Source organism: Gorilla gorilla, chromosome 22, assembly GCF_029281585.2.
Source record: "Gorilla gorilla gorilla isolate KB3781 chromosome 22, NHGRI_mGorGor1-v2.1_pri, whole genome shotgun sequence".
NCBI lineage: Eukaryota > Metazoa > Chordata > Mammalia > Primates > Hominidae > Gorilla > Gorilla gorilla.
This window is the reverse complement of record NC_073246.2, coordinates 34759773-34779778: the sequence shown is the minus strand read 5'-3', so window position 1 is coordinate 34779778 and position 20006 is coordinate 34759773.

The window sequence follows — 20006 nt, the reverse complement described above, 5'->3', positions numbered from 1 at the left end:
TGAGGCTGAGACCTTCTGGGCTGCATTCCCAGGAGGTCAGGCATTCTAAGTCACAGGATGACAGAGGAGGTCAGCACAAGAGGCAGGTCACAAAGACCTTGCTGATGAAACAGATTGTGGTAAATAAGTCAGACAAAAGCCACCAAAACCAAGATAGCAACGAAAGTGACCTCTGGTTTTCCTCCCTGCTCATTATATGCTAATTATAGTACATTAGCATGCTAAAAGACACTCCCTCCGGTGCCATGACAGTTTACAAATGCCATGGCAACATCAGAAAGTTACCCTATATGGTCTAAGAAGCGGAGGAACCCTCAGTTCCAGGAATTGCCCACCCATTTTCTGGAAAACTCATGAATAATCCACCCCTTGTTCAGCGTATAATCAAGAAATAACCATAAAAATGGCCAACCAGGAGCCCTCGGGACTGCTCTGCTTATACAGTAGCCATTCTTTATTCCTTTACTATCTAAATAAACTTGCTTTCACTTTACTCTACCGATTTGTCTCAAATTCTGTTTTGTGCAAGATCCAGGAATCCTCTCTTGGGGTCTGGATTGGGACCCCTTTTTGGTAACACAATGATAATCTTTGAAAAACGTCAATGATGTGAAAATTACTGCATTTTCTTTGAAGCAATTTGAAAGAACATTTGTTCTTATTAGTAATAATTAGTAATAATTGCCATCAATTTCTGAGCAATTACTAAGTGCCAGACACAGTGCAAAGTGCTTCATATCTACCATCCCATGAAATCTTACAACTCTATAGGGTGCATGTGATCAGCCCCATGTTACAGCTGAGAAACTGAGCCTTAGAAAAGTTAAGTGACTTGTCCAAAGCCACACGTGTAACCAAAAGTGGAGTGCGACTTGAGCCAGGTTTATCTGAAGCTGAAGCTCAAGTTCTTGACTACTGGGCTCCAGTCATGTGCAACTGTCAACCAAAAATGGAGATTTGAGAGACCAAAGATGTCACACACCTTCAAACTGCACATCACACAAGTCTTCATAAGCCTCCAGTGCCACTGTTACTGTGCCTCTCTACAGTCAGGACCCATCCACTTATTTTTGCCTCTCCTTTTACTCCCAACATTCATCTTCTTACTCCAAATCTGGCCCAACCTCTAAGTTGCCCTTGTTGGACCAAACAATTTTCCTATTTGTTAAATATCCATTTGCAATTCTATGTCCTAATTCATATTTCCAATGTTACTCTCTTTTCCTATTTATAAAATTCCAATTTCCATATCACCACTGTCCTTTTTGTCCTTACAGGAATTAGATATCATTGACTCTTTACATGGGAGAACACCCCTTTTCTCCTAGAAACTCCATAGTTCCTACTGGACCATGGCAAACCCCCAACCCCCATTAGTTCAGTGGAACAAGAAAGGTAGGGGAGTCATCTAAATTCTGAATACTTGTAACTGTGGCCAATACATCATGAATAACCAGAACAAAGCTCTTAAAATATTCATATTTCTTTTCATTCCAAAATCATGAATATACCTTTATTCCTTACTAATGATGTATTTTAAAAGTAATTCTTTTACTACTTCTCTGTTCAAATGCTCCAAGTTTGGTGTAAAAAAAAAGTCACATATTATTTATAGTCTTTGGAACATCCTCAAATAGATTTTTTTTTGTTGGAGAAGAAAAATAATACTGATGTTAAGCACCCCTCCCACCAAGAATACGTTCATCAAGGTTGTGAAGCCCTTCACAGCGTAAGAACACACCCGTGGCAGGTATCTGAAGTCTTAATCCCCTAACTTTGCACATGTTTTTAAGGCAGGCGACAAACAAATATTCACCCTTGGTTGCTATTAGGTCCTTAGGCTACAGTCAATAGGGCATTGTTGAGACCAGATCTTCTCTTCCATTAATTCATGGTGTTATGTATTGCTGTGGTGTATCCTTTAGAAAACACACAGCCTCTCTGGTGTTTTGCTTTGTTCTGTTTTGTTTTGTTTTGTTTAAGGCAGGCTGGATTAAATGATTTAAGGTCATTTTTGATTCTAAGACTCTGTTTCTCTGATTGCTCTTCTCTCCCTGCCGTCTGTGGGGCGTTGTACTTGCAAAAGCCTTCCAGACAAGTTCTCTGGCTGAGACATAAATGCAATTATCGGGGGCTAGGGGGAGGCCATTTAACAGGTTATGATGGATTCTGTTCTGCCTGTTTCAGCAAAGCTGGCATCCGGTACTTACCCCCCTCCACTGCAACATTTATCTACACGGTGAAAATCTTGCTCTGAGAAGCAATGTTGAATCCCACAGATGCTTGTCCCTGGGACTCATCAGGGGACAAAGACAGAGCCACACAGCCCTCATTAATCCACGTGGAAATAAAAAAGATTAAGCAGCATAGACCCTGTGACCACTGAGAAAATGACAGAAATAAAGATCATTATGTGCATCTGGTTTTCCAGGGGAAAGAAACGGAGATAAAGCCTTAAGTCTTTAATAAGGCTAGAAATTAAAACTGGGATTAACAACAACACGAAGCATTTATAAGAAGCCGTCCATGACATTCCTGCTTAGGTTTTGCTGGCCTGGTTTCTGGAACATTTTTTATATTGTTAATATTTATCACCAGCTTTTTCTTTAGTTGAAAAAAAAGTCACTGCCCACTGGTTTCAGGTTCACAGCCTTCTCTCTAGACATACTAGACCTGCTTCAAGACGATACTTCTTTAAAACCAATTATTCAGCACCATTTTCATGAGGTTTCTGTAGAGATAGGGGAGTATGTATTGCTGAATTTCAATGAAGTTTTGAGGTCTGGCTTTGCTGTGTGATACACAGAGGAAACAGCTTCCCAGGAGAGCTGTCCATGCACCACGCATCTTAGGCCTGGGAGAGGCAGGAGGGGAGGGTGGACTATCCCCACATTTAGACACCCCAGATTCTCCTACCAGAGATGCAGTGGACATCGGCGCCTATCCAGGAGGCTGTGTTAAAATGTAACTGTGCCACTTGGTTGAACTATGTGCTGCCCACCCCACCAAAAAACACACTGGAATCTTAACCCCTGGGACCTCAGAATGTGATCTTATTTTTGAATAGGGTCTTTACAGACCTCATCAAGTTAAAATGGGCTCATTAGTGTAGGCCCTAACCCTATATGACTGGTGTCCTTACAACAAAGGAAAATTTGGACACAGAGACAAACATGCACAGAGAGAAGGTGATGTGAAGACACAGAGAGAAACTATGCTTCTTGCATTCAACATAATGTTTTTCAAATTAATTCATGATGTTGCTTGTATTAGTAGTATGTTGCTTTTGATTGGTGAGCAGTAATCCATTGTAAAAATATGCCAGTTTGCTTATCAGTTCTCTTGTGTTTTCAGTGTGGGGTTATTAAGAATAAAGCTACCATGAACATTCTTGGACACATCTTTTTGTGGGCATTTTTCTTTGCAACATACGTAGGAGTAGATTTTCTGGGTGATAACATGGGCACACATTTAACTAAGATTACACTAGTTTATACTCCTGCCAACATGGTACAGTTGCCACTGAAACTACCCTCACAAGAATTGCATGCTAGGCTCACAAAAATTGCATGCCAGGTTCTGGACAGAAATATAGTCATAATTAAGCATTAATAAGGCTGCACATTGGTCCACTTCCTTATAGCTGCTTGCTAACCAAAAGTCATGTAGCGCTAGATACAACCACTTGCCCATCCTATACCCTTCTCACAGATGGAATTTCTGACCTTAGAATCATATGGCTTTTGTTTAAAATTTGCTTAAGATGTTTCTCAGATCCTGATTTCCAGCAAAATAGCTGATGCCAACCAGCGTGCAGACCCACAAAGAGGAAGTGAATTAGCATGGGAACACTGTTTCTTCATCTCTCAGTCCCGTGATTTCACCCTGCTTTCTTCAACCTATCAACAGCCCCCACACCTCAGACTACTCCAAACCTCTTAAAATCCCTAGCTCCAAATTCCTCAAGGAGGCAGATTTGAGATTTCCTCTTGTCTCCTCATTTGGCTGCCCTGCAATTATTGAACTCTCGGCTGCAGTGTCTCAGTATATGGACTTGCTACGCACTGGGCAAAAAAACCTATTATGCCAACACTCGGTATTATCAGTCTTTCTTTAATTTTAGACATTCTGGTGAGTGTGTTGCAGTATCTTACTGTGGTTTTAATTTCCATTTACCTCTTGCTGAATGATGTTGAACATCTTTTCATGTTTCTTACCAACTCAAGTATCTTCCTTTGCAAAGTGGTTACTCAAATTTCTTGTCCATTTTTAATGAATTGTTTGTTTTTTTATTACTAATATATGGAAATTTTCAAATATATTCTAGGTGAAGTCCGTGTGTGTGTGTGTGTGTGTGTGTGTGTGTGTGTGTGTGTTGAATATTTTCTCCCAGTCTGTGGCTTAACTTTTCAGTTTCTTAATGATGTTTCTTTTGATGAAAAGTGTCTAATTGAGATGAGGTCCAATATGTGAATATGTGAATAGTTTGTTTTTATGTTAATACCTTTTTTTTTACTTTCTAAGACATTTTTACCTGTCCCCAATAGTGAAGATATTCTCCTTTGTCTTTATTTTATTTTATTTTATTTTGAGATTGTGTCTCGCTGTGTTGCCCAGGCTGGAGTGCAGTGGTGCGATCTCGGCTCACTGCAACCTCTACCTCTTGGGTTCCAATGATTCTCCTGCCTCAGCCTCCTGAGTAGCTGGAATTACAGACACCCACCACTATGTCCAACTAATTTTTGTATTTTTAGTAGAGACAGGGTTTCACCATGTTGGCCAGCCTGGTCTCAAACTCCTGACCTCAAGTGATCCACCCACCTCAGCCTCCCAAAGTGATGGGGTTACAGATGTGAGCCACCGTGCCCAGCCTGTCTTTAATTTTTAATTTCAAATTAATTTATATGTGTGGTATGATGTAGGACCCAAGGTTAATTTTTTTCTTTGCCAATATCTCATTTTTCTACCATTTTTCCCTACCATTTACTGACATGTGATTTATTTTCTTTCTCACATTAAATTGCTTTGGCATTTTTGTCAAAAATCAATTGACCGTGGGTCTATATGTTGTCCAGTAAACCACTGCAGGTCTATTTCCAGACTCACTGTTTTTCTTTATGTTTTTTGTGGTTTTTTTTGAGATGGAGTCTCGCTCTGTCACCAGGCTGAAGTGCAATGGCGCGATCTCAGCTCACTGCAACCTCCATCTTCCGGGTTCAAGAGATTCTCCTCCCTCAGCCTCTCGAGTAGCTGGGACTACAGGCGTGAGCCACCATGCTCAGCTAATTTTTGTATTTTTAGTAGAGACAGAGTTTCATCATGTTGGCCAGGATGGTCTTGATTTCTTGACCTTCGGCCTCCCAAAGTGCTGGGATTACAGGCATGAGCCACTGCTCCCGGCCGATTTTTTATCCTTATACTTGAAAAATAATCCTGACCCACTCATGGATTAAATGGACCCCCTTGGCTTAAGAAATCCTAAAAGCTAAGAAAAAGTTCATTGAGTTGCTGGCTAGGGCAGAATGGGAACTAGTTATGCCTCAACATACCCCTTCCTTATTAACCTTTAACCAGAATTCTTTCCTAAGGAGTAAGCAGAAACTGGCTGTGAAAAACAAGAAATGGACATCTCATTCCTTTATCACCTTTGGCCAATCATCTGAGGCGGCAGCCAGACTCCCCCGACACCACCACCCCCACCCCACACACCCTTTGTCGTTTTTACATTGACAGTCACTAGTTTTGCAACACATCCTTTCCTGACAAGAAGCCACCAACCATGGTGGGTCTGGGACGTCTACAGAGGATGCACAATGCAATGACAGTGTTTGTGTCCTCTGCTTCACTTTTGATGCCACAGGGCTGAAAACTTGACCCTCAGATCATGCTAATGGTGCCATTCTTTTTGTACATGTGATACAAGGAGAGGTGTACAACTCAATTGCACATGTGCGTGTTTCTCCTTTCATAAATATTCAGCACTCCCTATGCAGCTTATTAAATATGTATATGCAGCCACCCCACTCAGTATAAATTCCTGTTCCTTTTACTCCTCCCTCGAAGTGCTGTTTTTCCAGCATCTGCCAGAGTCTCTGCTTCCTGCCTGCAGATTGTGATACCTTTCAGGAATAAAGCTCTCCATTTTAAATGTATAAAATATTATAACTTTATTGGTCAACATACCAATACCACACTGTCTTGATTACTATAACTTTTCAATAAGTGATATGGTTTGGCTGTGTCCTCACCCAAATCTTGGCTTGAATTTTATCTCCCAGAATTCCATGTGTTGTGGGAGGGACCCAGGGGAGGTAATTGAATCATGGGGGCCAGTCTTTCCCATGCTATTTTCATGAGAGTGAATAAGTCTCATGAGATCTGATGGGTTTATCAGAGGTTTTCGCTTTTGCTTCTTCCTCATTTTCTCTTGCTGCTGCTATGTAAGAAGTGCCTTTTGCCTTCCTCCATGATTCTGAGGCCTCCCCAGCCATGTGGAAATGTAAGTCCAATTAAATCTCTTTTTCTTCTCAGTCTTGGGTATGTCTTTATAAGCAGTGTGGAAATGGACTAATACAGTAAATTGGTACAAGTAGAGTGGGGCATTGCTGAAAAGATACCCAAAAATGTGGAAGTGAGTTTGGACCTGGGTAACAGGGAGAGATTGGAACAGTTTGGAGGGCTCAGAAGAAGACAGGAAAATGTGGGAAAGTTTGGAACTTCCTAGAGACTTGTTGAAGGGCTTTGCCCAAAATGCTGATAGCAATATGGACAATAAAATCCAGGCTGAGGTGGTCTCAAATGGAGATGAGAAATTTGTTGGGAACTGGAGCAAAGGTGACTCTTGTTATGTTTAAGCAAAGAAACTGGTAGCATTTTCCCTCTGCCCTAGAGATTTGTGGAAATTTGAACTTGAGAGAGATGATTTAGGGTATCTGACAGAAGAAATGTCTAAGCAGCAAAGCATTCAAGAGTCATTTGGATGCTGTTAAGGGCATTCAGTTTTATAAGGGAAGCAGAGCATAAAAGTTGGGAAAATTTGCAGCCTGACTATGCAACAGAAATGAAAAACCCATTATCTGGGGAGAAATTCAAGCTGGCTGCAGAAATTTTCACCAGTAGCAAGGAGCCTAATGTTAATCCCCAAGATCATGGGGAAAACGTTTCCAGGCCATGTCAGAGACCTTCATGGCAACACAGAACATCACATCACCAGGTCATCACAGACCCGGAGACCCAGGAAGAAAAAGTGGTTTCGTTGCCCAGCACAGGATCCCCATGCTGTGGACTTGGTGCCCTGTGTCTCAGCCACTCCAGCCGTGGCTGAGAGGGGCCAATGTAACAGCATGGGCTGTGGCTTCAGAGGGTGGAAGTCCCAAGCCTTGGCAGCTTCCACGTGGTGTTGAGCCTGCAGGTATACAGAAGTCAAGAATTGAGGTTTGAGAGCCTCTGCCTAGATTTCAGAGGATGCATGGAAATGCCTGGATGCCCAGGCAGAAGTTTGCTGCAGGGGCAGGGCACTCATGGAGAATCTCTGCTAGGGCAGTGCAGAAGGGAAATATTGGGTCAGAGCTTCCACACAGAGTCCCTACTGGGGCACTGCCTAGTGAAGCTGTGAGAAGAGGGCTGCCGTACTCCAGACCCCAGAATAGTAGATCCACCAACAGCTTGTACCGTGCACGTGGAAAAGCCACAAACAATGCCAGCCCATAAAAGCAGCTGGGAGGGAGGCTATATCCTGCAAAGCCACAGGGGTAGATCTGCCCAAGACCATGGGAACCCACCTCTTGCATCAATCTGACCTGGATGTGAGACCGAGAGTCAAAGGAGATCATTTTGGAGCTTTAAAATTGACTGCCCCACTGGATTTTGGACTTGCATGGGCCCTGTAACCCCTTCGTTTTGGCCAATTTCTCCCAATTGGAACAGCTGTATTTACCCAATACCTGTACCCTCATTGTATCTAGGAAGTAACTAACTTGTTTTTGATTTTACAGGCTCATAAGCAGAAGGGACTTGCCTTGTCTCAGATGAGACTTTGGACTGTGGACTTTTGGGTTAATGCTGAAATGAGTTAAGACTTTGGGGAACTGTTGGGAAGGCATGATTGGTTTTGAAATGTGAGGACATAAGATTTGGAAGGGCCAGGGGCGGAATGATATGGTTTGACTGTGTCCCCAGCCAAATCTCAACTTGAATTCTATCTCCCAGGATTCCCATATGTTGTGGGAGGGACCCGGGAGGGGCAGGTAATTGAATCATGGGGGTCGGTCTTTCCCATGCTATTCTTGTGATAGTGAATAAGTCTCATGAGATCGGATGGGTTTATCAGAGGTTTTCGCTTTTGCTTTTTCCTCATTTTCTCTTGCTGCCAACATGAAAGAAGTGCCTTTTGCCTTCCGTCATGATTCTGAGGCCTCCCCAGCCATGTGTAACTGTAAGTCTAATTAAACCTCTTTTTCTTCTCAGTCTTGGGTATGTCTTTATTAGCAGTGTGAAAATGGACAAATACAATAACTCTTCAAATCAGCTAGTATAACTCGTCCAACTTTGCTCTTCTTTTCTGTAGCTGTTTCAGCTATTTTAGATCCTTTGCAGATATATTCTAGAATCAGCATGTCCATTTCTACAGTTGGATTGGGATTAAATTGAATCTGTAGATAAATGTGAGGAAAGCTGACATCTTAACATTCTAAGTTGTCCAATACATGAACTTGGCATGTCTGTCCATTTATTGAAAACTTCTTTAACATTTTCAGCAATATTTTATAAATTCGCAGGTAGTGATCTTACATATCTTTCACTAAATTTAAGTGTATTCTGAATATATGATTCTTATACTACTTTAAGTAGTATATTTTAATTTTATTCTCTCATTGTTTGTTGCCTGTATATAGAAATATATTTCAATATTTGTACATTGACCTTTTATTTTATAATCTTGCTGAATTTATTTTTAAAATTCTAGTAGATTGTTTGTAGATTCCTTTGGACATTTCATGTACACAATGATGTCATTTGTGAACAAAGATAGTTTTACTCCTTCCTTTCAGATTTTTAGGCCTTTAATTTCTTGTTCTTGCCTTATTGCACTGGCTTTGCCCTCTACTACGTTGTTGAATAGAAGTGATGGGCGTGGACATTCTTGCCCTCGCTATAGGGGAAAAGCATTTAATATTTAACCATTAAATATTATTTTAGTTCTGTGTTTGGTAGATAGCCCTTATTAGAGAGGAAATTTCCTTGTATTTCTAGTTTACAGTTTGCTGAGAGCTTTTTGTTGTTGTTTTGGTTGGCTTTTTGTTTGCCTTTTTTTTTTTTTTTTTTGAGATGGAGTCTTGCTCTGTCACCCAGGCTGGAGTGCAGTGGCACGATCTTGGCTCACTGCAAGCTCCGCCTCCTGGGTTCACGCCATTCTCCTGCCTCAGCCTCCCAAGTAGCTGGGACTACAGGTGCCCGCCACATACCCGGCTAATTTTTTTTTTGTATTTTTAGTAGAGACTGGCTTTCACCGTGTTAGCCAGGATGGTCTCAATCTCCTGACCTCGTGATCTGCCCGCCTCAGCCTCCCAAAGTGCTGGGATTACAGGAGTGATTGTTTGCTTTTTAAAATTTTGGATGGATGTTGAATTTCACTGAGGGATTCCTTTGGATTTACTGAGATGGTATAACATTTTGCTTCTTTATGATATAATTGTTTATTGAATGTTCAACCAATTTTCTATACCTTGTAAAAACTACACTTCGTCAAGATAAATTCTTCTTTTTATATATTGCTGTATTCTATTTGCTAATATTTTGTTTGGGGTTTTGGTAAATTTCAGGAACTAGTCTAATCTGAACAACAAACTGTTCTCATTGTGTTGAAAAGAGGGTCTTCACATCCCAAATTCAATAGCTTCGTTGTTGCCATACAAGCCTTTCATGAAATACAGATTTTTTTTAACCTCTCATTTTTACTCTTCCTTGTGAAAAATTTTAAAAAGTAAAACTGAACTGAATTTGCCATGGCACAAATAAAAATGTATAGACTGTAGACATTTTCTGTGAAATAGGGATCATCTAAAAGCCATAACAAAAACAAATTCTATTTGAATTGGCAAAGTCAGACCAAAACCAGATCCTACTCTCTCTGTAACTGAGTAATATTGAGAAACCTGGCTGTTTGTTCCTTGTAACAATGCTTGTCTTTAGCAATGCACAAATTCTAAAATGACAAATTTTATCCTGGGATTAAGAATCATCCTTTTATAACTTGGGAATGAAAATTGTCTACGAAATATGTGACTTGATTTTGAGAAATAGACGATGAATCCCCAGAATCTCTCAAAAATCCTCATAAATTGTCTCCTGACACCATCCCCAATTCCCACTCCAATTCCAGCCCACCTGCATCTTTTGGTCTCTGAGTTAAGCCAATGATTCACTATGTGCAAGGGTAGACTTAGCACAGACCTTCTTCCTGTGCTGAAGTGGGGTCCCATCTCCCACATCAGAGAATCCCAGTCATACCAGGCCCTAAGAGTCATTCCCTGAGAAGCTCTTTTCCTGACGTGTCCCCCAGGAATGCCTGGAAAATTGGACAAAGGTCCCATCTCACTCAGCCCCAAAGTAACCTACCTCAGGAAATGAAATCTCTCCAAACTGCTCACCAGAGCAAGGACTGTCCAAGGCCAAAATCTCTCCTCTGGCCTGCCCTGGGGTGGAACCTGCTCCCAGACAACCTGTATCTGAAGCCATTGCCCCACATCCACCCTCTGGCACACTGGTTCCAGGCTCTGTGGGGTGGAGACGGTAGCCTCTGTGCCTGTCTCCAGCCTTTCCCGAGAGAAATCCCTGATTCCTTGGAAAAACCACCCTTACTTACCACTCACACCCCATTTGTCTTTCTCACAGTTTCTTGAGTTTGTTTTGGGCACTTGCATCCAAAAGAAGCTTGGCTAGGTCAGGGGAAGCTAACATATATAAAAGTGAGGGAAACAAAAGTGCTGCAAGTTCCCTGCATGCAACAGGGTACGGCAAAGCCATGCAGGAGGACGCACCCAGCCAAACATGGGATAGGTCAAGACCTCACGACCAGGTGACTTGCCAACTGTGCAGGAGCAGAGAAAATGGAATCACCTTCAGTGTGGAAAGCTGGTAGAGGATGCTCTTGAAGACACAGTTTCAAATCGTGCAGTGAGGCTGGCTAGTGCTGGTCCCCAGGTCTGGCCAGCAATGACAATATGGCAGGGTATGTGGATCCCGATGAGTTGGAGCAACAGTAACAAAAGAGTAATGACCCAGGCACAGTTATTTCCAAATGCAGAGGAGAGAGAGGCTTGCTGGTCACCTGAGGCTTGTTTCAGCCCCACATGGATGAAATCCCTGTGGAACCTGCCAACTCTAATCCTCACACGTGGTCATCACTGTCACTCAATTCTTTGTCATGCCAGGTCTGGTCTTAGGAGCTGAGAGCCTATGAGTGAGTCAATCAAGGTACCTGCCCTCAGGGAGTCCACATACATTCTGCCAACTGAGCACCTGTGGTGTGCTAAGCTCTCTTCTAAACCCTGCACCTGCATTCATTCCTTCACTCCTCAGAGCAACCTTGTGAGGAGGGTGCTGTTATGAGTTCCACTGTACAGTTGACGAAAGAGGTTCAGACAGATGAGGACACTGGCCCCAGAGGACACAGCTGGTAAGTGGTGCAGCTAGGACCAACAGCTGCCTGGCTCTACAGCCTGAGGCCTTGGCTTCCCTGCAGGCAGGCAAGGCAATCTACACTCATCCCCCCACCTACCCCTGCCCCCCACACACATACACATTGTTCTACTGGAAATGCTCCTGGGCCCTGGGGTACAGTGAGAAAGGAATCCTCAGACCAGCAGACAGGCAGCCATGTTTGGCTCTCGACAGGTGGGAGCTCTGAAGAAGAAGCCATTAGTGCAGCGAGACAGGGGTTCACAGAGAAAAGCAGTCTCGAGAGGAGACCGCAAGGATGGCGGCCAGAGGGGGAAGAGCAGAGTTGGGGCAGGGACACAGGAGTCCCATGGCCTAGTGTGGCTCTGAGACCAGGCCCTGGGGGGAAGGAAATCGGAGGCAGTGAGAGGGGTGATGAGGGTGGTTAGTGGAGAGGGAGGAAGTACATGACATACTGTACCTAGCACAGTATCTGTCACCTGTTGTGGGGAGTGGAGAGGGAAAGAAGATGCTAAAAAGCCAAGGTGAAGACAGATTGTGAAAGATTTTCAATCCTTGTTAAAAGTTCAGACTTTTTATTGTCAATGCAGAGTCAATAATGGTTAGAGTCATTAAAGGCATAGAAGTAATAAGTGGTACATGACCAAATCTATGTTTCTGTGTTAGATACGTAGATAGTAGATAATAGAAACAGATAGATGATAGACAGATAGGTAGAGATGGCAGAGATAGATAAATGATAGATAGATAGTAGATATAGATAAATAGATCAATAGATAGATAGTAGCTACAGATAGATAGATAATGATAGATATCATAGATATGGTAGATAGGTAGACAGATAAGCATGATAAATAGAGATAGATGATAGAGATTGATATATAGTGTATCAGTCCATTTCCACACTGCTACAAAGAAATACCTAAAACTGGATAATTTATAAAGGAAAGAGATTTAATTGACTCACAGTTCTGCATGGCTGGGGAGTCTTCAGGAAACTTACAATCATGGCGGAAGGAGAAGGAGAAGCAGGCAACCTTCTTCACAAGGAGGCAGGAAAGAGAGAGATCAGGAGAAACTGCCAAACACTCTCGTGAGAACTCACTCACTGTCATGAGAACAGCATGGGGGAAACTGCCCTCAAGATCCAATCACCTCCCACCAGGTCCTCCCTTGACACGTGGGGATTATGGGGATTACAATTTGAGATGAGATTTGGGGGGGAGACACACAGCCCAACTATATCAGATAGATGGATAGATAGATAGATAGAGCAATGATAGAGATTATAGAAATAGATATGATAGAGATAGCAATGATAGAGATCATAGAGATAGGTATGATAGATGGATAGATAGATAATAGATAGGTATGATAGACTGATGGAGGTAGAGGTGAAGGTACAGAGAGGTGGAGATGGGGATGGGGATGGAGATCGGGATGGGGAGAAGGGATAAGGATAGGGATATATATTTCCTGGTGGGGTGTAGAGGGATTTAAAGGCATAGAAGGCACTAGGAGTGGGCAGAGACCCAAATTATTTGTCACATTTCTCCTCCTCTCACTGTTCTGCAAATACCTTGGGGCAAAGTGTCCCTAGTACTCCTGGCTAACATTGCAGGCTGGTGACCAGTGGATGGAGGACATGCAGGAGGCAAGCCCTGGGCTGAAAGAACAGCCACTTCCCCTGATGGCTGCTCAACACACGGACTTCAGATCCTCCGACCAGACCTGCTGAGCATGTAGTCGCTAATCTCTGCAACAGAGTTCCTCCCTGAAAATTAGGGGTTTTGTTTTTGTGTTTTGCCTTCTGCAGTCTTGTCCACGTTTGCCTCAATTTCCACCCCTCATTGTGACCACCTGTTGGGTCTAAATGTTATTAGGAGGGGACAAATCCCACAGGTAGCTGCCACCTTGCCCACAATGGCAGTTGTTTGGAAAGCCAGGCTCCTGCTGCGAGGGGCCATGCCACCCTGGGAGGGAAATGACCAAGGTCAATGTTGGGGATGCAGCATCTGCAGTGAGGCATTTGCCCATTCTCCTCCTGTGGTCATTGTTACATTCCACTGACCAGCTGCCTGCAGGCTCCAGGCACAGCCGCCATTCATCAGAGATTAATGCCTGAAATGAGCCACACCTCTGAACAATTGCTTCCTATAAGAGGGACAGCACTGAATGGCCAGGGAGCCCCATTGATGACTGTTATAAAAGAGGTGAAGGCTTGCATGGAGGAAAGAAAAGTTTCACACCGCCCCTCAAACCTAGCTCGATTCTTCCTTCTCTCTCTTCTTTTCCCTTCTGACTGCCCATTTTGGCCACATTGCCTTAATTCAGAATCTTCTTTTATGTACAGGACTTGGGCAGCAAGCTGAAAATTTGTGAATTTGCTACTGTAAGTCATATTGCTGTGTGCTGATCACATTAGTACTATTATCTGTGCAACTTTCCAACTTGACAATTAGTTACTATCATTCACACTGTGCAATCAGCTGTTAAATCCTCGTTTATGCTAATTTGAATATGAATGTGCTGTTCAATAACATGTTAGATTGCCATGTTTACAAATATACTCCAGGTATTTAGAAATTTAGATGATGCAAAACATACTGTTTAAGTTGCGCTCAGTGCCAGTTTAAATAACTTAAGCCTATTTATCAGTCACTTAGCAATTCTTTTCACATACTTCTGTTTTCCTCTGTCCTACCCTTCTCAACCAAAACTAAAATATGCTCTTTTTGCTTGTTTGTTTTGTTGCTGTATTAAACTAATCATCTTCAAGATGGGACTTAATTAGCAGTCACCTCAACGTGGGCCTTCTTTTCTAATTCCTGACTCTTTTAGAAGCAGATGAAACAGTTAATAGGAAAAAGAAAGAAAAAAATGATCTCTGCAGCTGCAGTGTTAAATATTGACTTCTAACACAGTCGTTGAAAAGGAATGATTTGTATGTAGCTAAAAAAGGAGAGAAGACAAAATTTTTTAATGAAGGTAAAACTAAAGAGGGCGAGATACTCGTGATGGTAAACTCCTGGAAGGAAAGCAATGTGAATGCTAGAGCGGAGCTTCTCAACCCTGAGCATGCGCTTGAATCACCTGGGGATCCTACGACTCGTACACGCTGGTTTAGTGAGTACCCTACGACTGAGCTGCTGTAGGTCTAACCATCTCTCAGGTGCTGCTGTTGTGGCTGCTAGCCTGGGTACCACATTGAGCAGTCCAGCTCTAAAATGTATATCAACCAACTCCACTGGAAACAAGAAAAAGTAAAATAAAATAAAATACATATCATACATCTACCTTCAACTATTATTTTTACAATAAAACACACTTTTCCACTAAGAGATTTAAAAATCAAGCTTGACAATTTCCCTTCTGAGTATTAATCCAAAAGAACTGAACTCAGAGTCTTGAAGAGATGTTTATGCAACATGCATGTTCATAGCAGCATTATTCACAATAGCCAGGAAGTGGAAGCAACCCGCTTCAATAGCCAAGAAGTGGAAGTTATTATCCATTGATGGGTGGGTAGATAAACAAAATGTGATGTAGACATCCATACAATGAAATATTATTCAGCTGGAAAAAGGAAGGAAATTCTGGGACATGCTGTGACATGGATGGGACTTAGAAATATTATGTTGAGTGAAATTAGACAGTCACAGAAGGATAAACACTGTATGGATCCACTTACATGAGATCCCTAGAGTAATCAAGTTCGTAGAGACAGAAAGAAGAATGGTGGTAGGCAGGGGTTGGGTAGAGGGGAAATGGAGGGTTGTTTAACGCATATAGAGTTTCACTCTTGCAGGATGAAAAAGTTCTGGAAATGGGTTACACAATAATGTAAATATACTTGGCACTACTGAATGGTACATTTAAAAATGGTTAGGACGGTAAATTTTATGTTATGTTCTTGTATTTTACCACCATTTTCCCCAACATTTATAAAATAAATTTTTTTAAAAATTGGTTTTAGGGACATTGTAAAAAATATTTTTTTTCTGCAAAGAAAGCTATATTTTAGCCAATTCTTAATTCTTCAAGGAGCTAATCAGATATCGCCAGCTCTGGCACCAGTCAGGAAATAATTAATCCATCTTTCTTCATAGTCTCACATGTTTTGATGGAAACTCCATTCCAGAATGGGTGTGGTCGCTCACACCTGTAATCCCAGCACTTTGGGAGGCTGAGGCAGTGGATCACTTGAGGCCAGGAGTTCAAGACCAGCCTGGACAACATAGGGAGACCCTGTCTCTACAAATAATTGAAAAATTAATTGGGTGTGGTGGTACATGCCAGTGGTCCCACTTGGGAGGCTGAGGCACAAGAATGGCTTGAACCTGGAGGCGGAGGTTGCAGTGAGCCAAGATGGCACCACTGCCCTCCAGCCTGGGTAACAAAGCAAGATTCCGTCTCAAATAACAAGTGTTTTACAAAGAAACTCTGATCTGCTAAGTGTGACATTCTAGTTGATGATCAGATTCCTTGTGACTGTCTCCACGTCCCTCCCTACGGTGTGAGGTTTTGAGGGCAGTGGTTGATGTCCTGCAGAGCTGCGGGTGATGCTGTCGGCTGCCTTCCCTCGGGCCATCTTCTCTCCTCCTTCTTGACACAGTCCTAATTTTGCTTAGTAAGCCTCCTTCTTCACTCGTCCATGTTGGCACCAGCCTGAGGATTAAGCTAGTATCAGAAAAAGACAGAGTCAAAGGACCCAGAGAGGCAGAGCCAGAACCCAGGCCACCCTCGCTTTAGATCTCCTGCCATGTGAAATATAAAGTGCCCTCAACACTCCAGCTGATTGAGTAGGAATTTTCTGTTTCTTGAAGCCAAAACCAGCTTAACTCATAACAGTATTTTGCAGGTAGAAGATCATCTGAAATTTGCCGGATTGAATTCAAGTAGGAAGATGGGGCTGGTTCACTGTGCCCAGAGGCTCAGCAGGCAGCGTGACAACTGTCCCCTGTGCTAGGCAACTTCACATATGAAACGGTATTTTCCAAGGAGAAAGGTAATGGTGTTTTGGTTTTTTGTTTGCTCGCTGGCTTTATTAAAGGATTTTCTAAGGGCTACTTTTCCCAGAAAACATTTAAAATGTTTTTCCATTTACAAAGTTTTATTGAGTTTTACCTTTTTACAAACCTGCGTCTTACAAGAGCAACATTCAGGAATAGGTAAAAACAATGTCTGCTGCTTCTTGAGCACTTACTCATGGTATTGTGCTCAGTGAATCCTCACAAGAGCCCTTGGGTGATACTACTTTCATTCTCCCTTTACAAACAAAGAAATAGCGCACAAAACATTTCATTTACTTGTCCAAGGTCATACAGCTAATAACACCTAGGGCTGGGATTCGAACCTGAACAGTCGGCTCCTACCATTATACTTGGCAGCTATGCTTTGGTGAGGTGCATTGTGGCATTCCTTAGTTCAAATAACTGCAACCCACATTCTATAGGGTGGTCAGAAAAGTCTTCTTAAAACCATTACAACCTCCTTAAGACTTAAATCTCGTTAACCTGCTACCCAACGCCCTTCAGTGGATTCCAATGGATGTTCTAGATTATATCAAAATGATTATATCCACAGCCTCCTCCCCCTGTCATTTCCAGCCCTGCCCACCTCCTACTGGCCTTCTCTCAGCTCCTCTAACACTTTCTGCCTCTTCTGTCTCAGAGCCTTTGCATGTGCTTCTCCACCCCCTCCAACACACTCACATACACACACACATGCATACACACACACCCACACACGCACACACATACGCACACACACGTGCACACGCACCCCTCGGTTCTGGATAACTTCTACTAATCCTTTGAGTCTCATTTTAATATTTTATTTCTTCAGAGAGGTCTTTGCTGACCATCAGTCTAAATTAGTCCCCCTGTTAGACTCTCTTCTTGTCATCTTTGTCACAGCATTTATCAGAATTTATCATTTCGCTGGTTTGTGTGATTATGTGCTTTGTCTCTGTCTTCCCCAAGAAGAGGATCAGCTGCAGGTGTGTGCCCTCCTGTCCATATTGTCACCACTGTATCCTGAGCAACAGGCACATTGTAGCAAATAGCAGGGAAATTGGAGAATGGGAGAAGCAAAGTTGAAAGGAAAAGAAAATATTGGAGGGAAGGAAGGGAGGTGAAACTGGGAGAACAGTGGAAGGAAGGGACTGTGAGGCTCCCAGGAGTCGCCATGCATCAGAAAGCTTTCATGACGGTATCATTCCCTACTCCAACACTCAAGAAACACAGCCGTAACAATAGCTAGCTTGTTTCTATGCTTCCTTCTTCTTTCTATACCTTTCTTCCTATTTCTTTATTCCTTTTTTACTTTTTTATTTTTATTTTGTTCTATTATTTTTATTTATTTATTTATTTATTTATTATTTGTTTTGAGACAGAATCTTGCTCTGTCGCTAGGCTGAAGTGCAGTGGCGTGATCTTGGCTCACTGCAATATCCACGATCTCAGTTCATTGCAATATCCGCCTCCCAGATTCAAGTGATTCTCCTGCCTCAGCCTCCCGTGTAGCTGGGACTACAGGCGTGCATCACTGGGCCCTGCTAATTTTTGTATTTTTAGTACAGATGTGTTTTCACTGTGTTAGCCAGGATGGTCTCTATCTCCTGACCTCGTGATCCTCCCGCCTCAGCCTCCCAAAGTGCTGGGATTACAGGTGTGAGCCACTGCACCCAGCCAATTTTTTTTTTTTTTTGAGATGGAGTCTTGCTCTGTTGCCCAGGCTAGAGTGCAATGGCGTGATCTCGGCTCACTGTAGCCTCTGCCTCCTGAGTTCCAGTAATTCTCCTGCCTCAGCCTCCCGAGTAGCTGGAATTACAGGCATCTGCCACCAAGCCCAGCTAATTTTTGTATTTTTAGTAGAGACAGGGCTTCGCCATGTTGGCCAGACTGGTCTTGACCTCCTGACCTCAGGTGATCCACCCTCCTCAGCCTCCCAAAGTGCTGGAATTACAGGTGTGAGCCACCGCACCCGGCTTACAAGTGTGACCCCTGCATCTGGCTATTTTTAATTTCCATAAAACAAGAGTAAATGATGAAATGAAACTGGCATTTAAAAATTAAATTATCCTTAAATTTTAAGGTAAAATATGTTCTGGGCCAACAAGATACTTTTACCCTTGTTTGATGGAGAGCCACGGAGCTCTCTCCTCCTCATTCTCTTCCTCTTCTCAAAGATGTATCTGTTTATATTATGTGCATGAGCCTTCACAATCTCCTCTACCCTTCAGTGCAATAACACTAACCAAGCTATTATGCTAGAATTGGGAATATAACTTTTAGAAAATCCACTAGGCAATTTGGTGGATTGTTCACTTACAGGATTAAGAGGCTGTCAAGAAATCAGCATGGGGTCAAGAGAGTTACGGCTCAAATACCTTCCTTTAAGTAAATTAAGAGACAACTAGTGAGAAAAATATAATGACTTAAAAATACCCAAGCAACCAGAAAACCGTTAAAGGTGAGAATCACGAAAGTATAGAGTAATCTGGGGAAGCAACAGAAATTCTAGCACTTTAAGCCATTTTGAAATAGACAAAATAAATTCATTCCGGAACATGTCTAACTACTCAGGAAATGTGATTATAATCAGCAAAATGTCTTAAAATTTATTTTGTAGAGCATTACATTGGTAATTATAATTAAGATGATATTGACTAACAAAATTCTAGCTACACCACTGAGGCCATATATTCAAGTTTCCCCAGATTAGAAAGCACAACGTGCTTTAACTAGTAAATGTCTCATGTCTTTTTTGTTTGACTAGCTTTCAAATTCATTTCATTCATAGGACCCATCAATTAATCACCTGATGTGGTAATGAGACTGATGAAAGGAAGGAAGGGAGGAAGGAAGAGAAGGAGCAACAAAGGGAGAAGGAAAGCTATGCATGTAAACTAATAGGATCCTTCAGTCGTGCTTCCTTGAGATTATGCATTTAGTCTTCAGTGCCTCCATTCCTTAAATGTTTTGGGGAAGTTTCCACTTGGAACTGTCTCTTCCATAGTGGTTCTGCCTTGTAGCAGGTGCACAGATTAGACCATCCCTTACCTGTATATCACACACCACAAAAGTTTAGGGCTTGAAGAGACTTTAGGGTTTACCAAGTGTTTATTTTATGGATAAGGAAACTGTAATTCAGATAATTTAAGACATTTAGCAAACTCACAGAAGTGAGAAAAGGGATCCACTTTGACATTAAACTATTCAAAGTTATTCCATTCTTTTTTTCTGCATCCAAGTATATCAGCTGTTGTCATTCTTTCTTATTAGATTCTCTCGTTCACTTATTCCATAAATATTTACTCAATG